At 37.0% G+C, this 9,095-nt stretch overlaps 2 pseudogenes; one reads left to right on the top strand and one right to left on the bottom strand.

The window, feature by feature from the left end:
* Nucleotides 1-1,581: 1,581 nt before the first annotated feature.
* LOC101563289 lies at nucleotides 1,582-3,187 on the bottom strand (annotated as a pseudogene).
* Nucleotides 3,188-6,517: 3,330 nt separating this feature from the next.
* Nucleotides 6,518-9,095, top strand: part of LOC101562886 — a 42,120-nt pseudogene continuing 39,542 nt past the window's right edge.

The following is a 9,095-nucleotide window of genomic DNA, read 5'->3' as shown; positions in this document are numbered from 1 at the left end:
GTACACATATATCACTATGGTATGATTTTTAAGTTCTTTTGGGAAAATATCCAGAAAGAGAACAGCTAAATTGAAAGGGATTTCCATTTCTAGTTTTTGAGGAGTCTTCACACTGATTTCCATAATGATTGTAGAAGGCTACATTCCCAACAGAAGAGGAGAAGGGTTCCTTTTCCCCACAGCATCTCTAGCACTTGTTATTAGTTGTTATTAGTTGACATTTATGATAACAATTCTTTCTGGAGTTAGATGGTATCTCAATGTTGTTTTAATTTTCATTTCTCCAAAATCCAGTGCTGTGAAATTTTTTTTCATGTATTTATTTGGCACTTATATTTCTTCCTCTGAAAAGTGTATACTAATCTCACATACCCATTTTTGGGTTGAGTCTTTAAGTTTTGGGTGCTAAATTCTTTCTAGTTCTTTATATAATTTAGATGGAAATCCTTTGTCTGAGTGATTGTTGGTTACAATTCTTTTCCAATTTGTGAGTTGTCTTTTCACTCTGTTTGTGATTTCTTTGGACATGCACAAACTTCTCAGCTGGGATCTAAGAGATCACAGTTGTTGATTCTTCAGAGTGTTTTCTGTGCAGTTTTGTTTTTGTTCATGGACTGTCTGCCTACTCCTATGTCTTCAAAGTTTTCAACTATTTTTTCTTCCAGGAGATTTAGTGTTTTTGTTTTATTGTTTAAATTTTTAATCCATTTTGACTTTAGTTTAGTGTATGGCAATAGACCAGGTCTAGTTTCAGTTTTTGGCATGTGGAGAGCCAGTATTTCCAGCACCATCTTTTGAAGAGACTATCTGTCTACCAGTGAACATGTTTGTGCCCTTTGTCAAAGACAAGATGGCTGAGTGTGTTTGGAGTTGTATTTGCATCAACTATTCTGTTCTACTGATTCTCAGGGTTGGTTTTTTTTTTCCCCATTAACTTGCCAATTTTATCATGGTAGCTTTATAGTATAATTTCAAGTCAGGAATTATAATGCTTCCTGCGTTGCCTTTATTGCTCAAGATTGCCTTTGCTAGTCTATGTCTTTTCTGATTCCAAATAAATTTTAAAATATTTTCTCTAAATATTTGAGGTATGTTGATGATATTTTCATATTCATTGCATTAAATCTGTATAACAATTTTGGGATTATGGCCACTTTCACAATATTGGTTCATCCTATCCAGGAGCAAGGAATATCTTTTTATTTTTTGACATCCTCTTCGATCTGTTTATTTAGAGGGTGGTAATTTTCATTATATAAATCTTTTACTTCCTTTGTTATATTAATTCCTATGTATTTCAGTTATTAGATGCTATGGTGAAAGGTTTATTATTCCTCTAATTTCTCTCAAATGAGTTTGTTATCTGTGTATAGGAATGCTATTGATTTTGGGTATTGACTTAGTATCTTGCAATGCTACTGAATTTAATTTTCTTTTTATAAGTCTTAAGTTTTATTTAAATAACCTCCAGTGAGAATAGAACAGACCAATTATTACCACTTATTAATAATACCAATAAGCCAATCCACAGAAGGCAAGCACACTTGCAGCCAGCTGCCAGCCAGTGTGATGGGTGGGATCTCATGGGAGGCAGCCACAGTTCCAGCTCATTGCTGGATGATTATCCAGAGTGGAGCAAGGGTTCTTGATGGTCTCATCAATGGACAAGATCAGGCACACAGCCTCAGAGGCTGCTGACAGGGCATTGATCCACACCATAGCTGGCTCCCACGTGAAAGCTTTGAAGTTGTCAGTAATGTCCTCATTGTTGATTTTCACCTCATAGCACATGCCACCCTGGGCATGCTGAGCCCGTAGTTTTTTCAGAATGTGAACATGGTGTCAAAACCAGCATTGTCACATAGCTAGCATGGGATAATCTCCAAGGCCTTGGCATATGCCACAATCAGTAGCTGCTGTTTTCCTGGGATAGTCCTTGAGTAATCCAAAAGGTATTTAGAGAGCTCCGCTTTGATGGCTCCACCACCAGCTTCCACAGAATCATTCTCAATGTCCCACCTGACAATCATGATGGCGTCATGCAGAGACTGCTCTGTCTCCTCATGAACTGCTCAGCTCTGCCACAGAGGATGAAGGTGCAAGCCCTGGCCTTGGGTCAGCCAGTGAAGAAATTGTACCTTTTACCTCTAATCTGGGTCTCTTCAAACAGCTGGCAGTGTCCCAGCACTTCTGCTAATACGGTATTCACACTGATCTGGATTGAGCCTTCACAGGACATCACTGTCCTCTTCAAATCCTCCTCAGGCATGTAACCAGAGCAGAGCATGTCCCTATTAGTGAAGTACTGGTGGCCACATCCCCAGTAGGGAGTTTGGACAAAATAACTTTGGCTCCAGAATTATAAATCTTCTCTAACTTGTCACACAGAACATTTTATTCATCATCAATGATTGCCTGATAACCCTCTACCATGTAGACTCTGATTTCAGCATTGTCTTTCTCAGATTTCAGCTTGAGTTCATTATTTGATAAGGTAATCATGGGGTTATTGTACTTTTTTGGTTCCATTTCAAATCCAGCTTAAGAGAAAGTCTTCTTGAATGCAACACCAGCCACCAGCCAAGACTCCTCTAGGGTTCCACCCTGCACCTTCTTGATTCCAGCAAAACATCTAACATCATCACAGCATCAACCAACATCTTAACAAATAAGACTTTCTGCTGGGAAATCAATTGGAGCTCAGAGTTGTCATGGCACACTTCAGCAGCTTCCTCTGCTCCATGTTATCTTGCTTCTTCACAGTCATAGTAATCTCCTTGATCTTGTTAATTGCCAACTATGTAGCTGTGTGGCAAGCTTGAATGATGATCTGGGCGTGCAAACTTTCCTCCACATAAGGTTTCACTTGCTTCAGGAACTCCACAGCGAGCAGGGTCACAGAAGTGGTGCCATCACCAACCTCAGCATCTTGAGATTTGGCAAAGTCCACTAAAGTCTTTGCTGCAGGATGGACAACATCATGAAGTTTCAAAATTGTAGCCCCATCATTAGAAATTGTTGCTTTTCCCTGACCATCTACAATAAGCTTGTCCATGTCACAGGGACCTAGGGTGGTTCTTACAACCTCAGCAATCACCTGGCAGGCACTGACTTTACTCACAAGCTGAGGGATACCTTGGGAGCTATCAGTCTCCTCTTTCAACAGTATAACTGGTGTGGTCATCATTTTGGCAATTTCTTCAGGGGCTCCCTACTCCGTTCTCCATGTTCTGGCCACCCAGATCCTGAATTTGTTTACTAATTCTAAGAGCTACTTGGTGGAGTTTTTTGATCTTCCAAGTAGAATATTATGTCATCTGCAAATAATAGTATTTTAACTTCTTCTTTACCTATTCTTATTCCTATTATTCCTCTCTCCTGTCTAATGGTTCTAGTTAATGGTTCCAGAACTATACTGAATAGGAGTGGTAATAGAGGACATTCTGCTCTTGTACCTAATTTGAGAGTAAAAGTTTTCAGTTTTTCTGAATTTAGAATTATGTTTGCTGTTGTATTGTCATACACGGTTTTTATCAAAGTGAGGTAGAGACCATCTATTCTGGTTTTCTGTAAGGCTTTGATAATGAATGAGTGTTGGTCTTTCACTTTCTGCATCTATTAAAATGATCATGTGGTTTTTGGTTTTAACTCTACTGTTATAATGTTTTACATTTATAGATTTATGCATGTTCAAACATCCTTGCATCCCTGGGATGAATCCTACCTGGTTTTGGTGTATAATCTTCCTGATGGTTTGTTGAATTCTGTTTTCTAGTATTTTATTGAGGATTTTTGCATCTATATTCATATTTCTGAGGAAATTTGTCCTGTAATTCTCTTTTTTGATTGGATCTTACTTTGGTTTTGGTATCAGTACAATACTTGCCTCCAGAAATTATTTTGGGAGTATTGCTTACTTTTACATTTCATTTAGGAGTTTGAGGATTATTGGGATTTCTTCTCTCAATTTCTTGTAAATTCAGCTGTGAATCCACCACGATCTTGGCTTTTCTTTGTTCATAAGTTTTTTACTACATTTTCAATTTTATTAGCTGATATTGGATTATTCTGAGTTTTTGTATTTTCTTGATTCATTTTTGGTAATTTGTACCTATCTAGGAATCTGTCAATTTCTTCTGTGTCTTTGATCCAGTGAGAGTAAAGATTTTTAAAGTGGCTATTGATGATCATCTGAATTTCCACAGGATCTGTAGTAATTTCTCCCTTTTTATTACTTATTGCTTGAATTTGAGTTTTTTCTTTCCTCTTTTTGAGGAGGTTAGATAGGAGTCTAATCAAATTTATTTAATCTTTCAAAGAACCATTTTTGATTCAGTAATGCTTTGTATTGCTTTCTTTGTCTCAATTACATTAATTTCTACTGTAATCTTATCATTTCCTCAAAGTCTGAAAGTCTATATTCACTTTCATTGAAACGTTTTTGCCAACTTTTAATGGAGTTTTTTAATTTCTTGTATCTCTTTGAATCTGCTTCCTGCATTCCATTTCTTTCCTATATTGCTCATTCAAAGTTTCCATCATTTTTCTATTATCTTCTATTTTTTATCAGCCTTTTCTTTAGAAGGACTTAGTAATTCTTTTATTATAGTTATCATTTCCTTCTTTAACCTGTGAGAATATTTCTGATCTGATTTACTCTATATCCTTCTGCAGTTGTTTCTTTACTTCAGTTGCTATTATTTCAGAAATTTCGGGTTTTTTACTTCCAATTTCTTCTCTGCTGATGTCTTCTGAGTTTGTTCTGGGTCAGCAAAGGGCCTGAGATTGCCTTTTGTTACTTCTTTTTGTCATTTTATATTTCAGTGAGAACTCTTTATTTTGATTCCTGTGATACCTTTTTGTGAAAGTTTGATACTAGGAGCTTTATCACTGCAGTCAGAGTCTCTCTGTAAAGGGTCTGTGTCTATGGCCATGTTACTCTCAGTGCACCTGATTTCATCTGCAAACAGTCTGTTTTTTAAGTATCTCTCCTGTGTCAGAGATTCTTGTTTTATGTGTGTCCCAAGATTTTGCCTTCTCTATTGATTAAGAGTGAAATATTGGTTTCCATTTGGCATTGTCCTCGGTCCTTCAGTGTAAGGCTCTGATGAAGTTATTACCCAAGTACCTCCTGATATTATTACCCAAAGGAGAACATGTGGTTAAGGCAAATATGGTTTCCTATTTACAATAGAATAATTAGCAATATTAATAACTTCTATTGAAATTTAGAAATTGACAAACAGTTTTAACTAATCAGTTTGTCCTTTAAGCCATAGGAGCAAACATTATAGCTGTATAACAAAGCAGATATTAAACTCGGAATTTGCTTTTAAATTAGTTTTCCTGAGTTCTGTCTGGGCACCTTCCCTTCCTGTACTTCGAGTCTTCCAAGCAGATTAGATAGATAGATAGATACATAGATACATAGATAGATAGATACATAGATATCCTATGTCCAAGAAGGCAACTGAAGGAGTGTGCTTAACTGCCCAATTACAGGTGTTCCTCAGACTCCAGCTAGGGTGCATCAACTCTTCACCTAATTCCAGGCTCTCTCACCACAGAGTGAGCTTTTCCATGTGGATCTATAGGCACTAAAAATTGATATATGAAAAGTGCTGAAATAGACATCTCAAAATATTTCTGCAGACAGAAGCCTTGAAACAAACCAACTTTCCTCCCTTTCTGTACAATCTGCTGGGAACATAGTATCCTGAGATAAAAGAGAACTGCCTGGAACATTCTAGGATCTGTTCCAGTCCCCATTAGAAAGAAAATGTCCTTCAACACTTCACTTAAGGTATCATGTTGCTTCTAGGGTATAAAAAGGCAGGTCAGGCTGTTCTTTGAGGTCCTTCTTCTATACTGCCAGAAGACATTCAAAAGTACCATTCTAACTTCCTGGGAAGACTTCCTGATCCATGAGGGACCCACTTGCCCTGAATTCTTGGCTCCCATTATCTCTTGCTACCTATCTACAAATAGCGAGTTTGACTTCAGGTAAATTGCATCCGTGTTTGTCTCACCAAACTTGGTTAAGTAACCAGTCCAAGTAACAGTGAACTTGCTTTGCAATTTACCCTACTGGCTTGTACAAAATAGCTAGAATCACATCAATGTCTTTTTAAATGTCTGTCTTTTTTTTTTTTTTTTTTGAACAGGGGATTAAACTCAGGCCCTTGCACTTGCCAGGCAAGCGCTTATTCTACTGAGCCATCTCCCCAGCCCTGTCACAATTTTTAATCAGTGGTTTAATTTTTGTGTGTCAGTCAAAAATAAAAATTAAAAAATTAATCGACAACATTAAATACAATGTATTTGAGAATATCAGTATATAATTTTCAGTTTTACTAATTTTCAAAACTCAAGACTAGCAAATTAGCATTTGACACAAATTTTAACAGGCTTGGAACTACATGGAATGTCAAACTTTCCAAATTTAAGTTATACAATTTATAATATTTATACAATATATATGTATTGCCTAATTCTTATTTTTTTTAAAGAATACAAAATGTTGGAGGGTGTGGAAGAGCTTTTGGCTACCCTGCACCCACAGAACCTGTCTGGTCCAAACCGAGGTATGTAGCATGAGTGAGACACTCTTCCACACCCTTGGAACTGCCAACCACCACTTCACAGCACCTCTCCCAATACACTGAGTGAGTAAGAACTTCTGCCACATTCTCCAGACCCCCAGATCTAGCCCTAGCCCAGGCCCAGTGGGTGTGTGGGAAGCTTCCCCTCTCCCCTACTCCTACTTGTCACATTCAGACTCAGCTCAGGAGTGGCATACAAGCCTGGGATGAAACTCTGCAGCTGCAGTCCCTGCAGAGAGAGAGGAGGAGACAGAACCACCCAGCTAATCCAGGGGAAGAATATCTTGCCAGAGGAGCACAACAGGTTCACGCCCAAGGGCTGCAGCAGAAAGGAGCTGAGCACATCAACCAAACCCAAGATAGGCACAACTAGATAAATTCAAATGTTGTAGATCTCCACCTGATTTTCAGTAGGTGCTAAGGTTATAACTGCACCAAAGCACTACAACAAAGATCAGAAGACAGTACTATACAAAATGACAATGAGAAGGAGCAAAATGCAATCTCAGACCCCAAGCCAAACCATAAAAAAGTGCAGCAGACACTAGCAGAGAACAAATTCGGAATCACACAGCTGAAATCAATGAATCAAGAGCATAAATAAACAACTACAGAAAGGCAGAGAAGAACTCAGATCGGAAGTTAAAAAAATCTCTGAATTAATAGAATTTGAAGTAAAGAATCAAATGCATAAACATGGAGGAAACCAATGCCCATGCAGAACAAGTGCAGAGCACACTAGCTCAGATGAAATGTATGAATTATTGCAGCAAAATTAAATAAGCAACAGCAGAAAATATATAGAGAAACTCAGAGCAGAATTAATTTCTGAACAAAAAAAAAAAAGATATCTCTGAATTCAGCATCTGAAGTAAAGAATAAAATACAGAAAAATAAGGAGGAAGCCCAATCTGAAAAATACTCTTAAGTAAAAGAATTAAAAATTGCTTCTAAAAAAGACAATGATTTTAAAAAATAGAGATTAGAAAAGTGATGGAGTCCTTCAATGAGCAATACAGGAAAGAAGTAGATTGCATGAAGCAGAGTTCAAAAATATAGAGAAACTTAAAACCTCAGTCACAAGCTTGGAAAACCATTTGAGTGAAAGTAAAGACAGAGTTTCAGATCTTCAAGATGCTGGTGCAGCTAGTGAAAAGGTAAGAAAAGAACTCTTAAAAACAGCTAGGATGCATGAAAAAATAATTTCTCACTAGCAAGAAGATGCAAAGATTAACACTGTGAGACTAATAGGTATCAATGACAAAGTAGGAGTCAATACAAAGGATATAAAAGAATATGGGCAGAAATAATAGCAGAAAACTGCCCGAATATGAGGAAACAAACTGAAATACAAGTAACTGAAACATACAGAATGCCAAATAACTACAACCAAATTAAAAACACAACAAAACATAAAATAGTCAAGATCCCAGAAATCCAGCACAAGAATAATATACTGAAAGCCGCTAGAGAAAAGAAGTAGAACACATTCAAAGGAAAACCCATCAGAACTATGGCTGACTTCTCTTCACAAACCATAACGGCAAGAAGAGCATGGAGCAGAGTACTTCAAGTCCTCTATGAAAACAAGAATAATTTCACTCCAGACTACTGTACCCTGCAAAACTCTCTTTCAAGTTTGATAAAGAAATGAAATACTTCCATGATAAAGAACAACTAAAGAAATTCATGATGACAAAGCCAACTACACATTCTACTAAAAGATGTTCTAGAGAGGGACCAAAATGATTGGAACTCCATGAATGAGAACAGAGGCAACCAACGAAATAGAGCAAACAATTAAACATAGGATAAAAACGATTATACAACAGCAGGTAAATAACATGTCAATTTAAACTCAATACATCACAAATATATCCATCAATGTAAATGCAATCAATTCACAAATTAAGGAAATAGACTGGGACAGTGGATTAGGAATCAAATTAAAACAATATGCTGTATACAAGAAACACATTTAACACATAAAGAAATTCATAAGCTGAAAGCCAAAGGATAGAAAATAATACGACATGCTCCAGCACCTCAGAAAAAAGCAGGGGTAGTAGTCCTATTCTCAGACAGTCCCATCTACAAGCCAGGAACGATCAAGCAAAATAAAGAAGGACACGATATACTAGCTAGGGGAAAAATACAAGAGGATCCACTCATAAATATGTATGCAACAAACATGGGAGCACCCAACTACATAAAGCAAATCTTAAAGGAAATGAAAATTCCAAGAAAGAAAAAATTCAAATACAAGCAAGAAGGAATGAAAGGGGTGTAATCATCACAAACCCAGTGGAAAATCAGAAGATTATGAATAGGTACTTTGAGAATCTTTACTCTCACAGAATAGAAGACACAGAAGAAATGGACAGATTCCTAGAAAGGTACAAATTACCACAACTGAATCGAAAAGATATAACCACTCTCAACAGCTCAATAACAGCCAATGAAATATGAGATGTAATTAAAAACCTACCGACA

This window comes from Octodon degus, unplaced genomic scaffold (genome assembly GCF_000260255.1).
Source record: "Octodon degus isolate 3935 unplaced genomic scaffold, OctDeg1.0 scaffold00091, whole genome shotgun sequence".
Classification (NCBI taxonomy): domain Eukaryota; kingdom Metazoa; phylum Chordata; class Mammalia; order Rodentia; family Octodontidae; genus Octodon; species Octodon degus.
The sequence above is the reverse complement of the archived record's forward strand: the minus strand, read 5'-3'. Positions and strand labels throughout refer to the sequence as shown.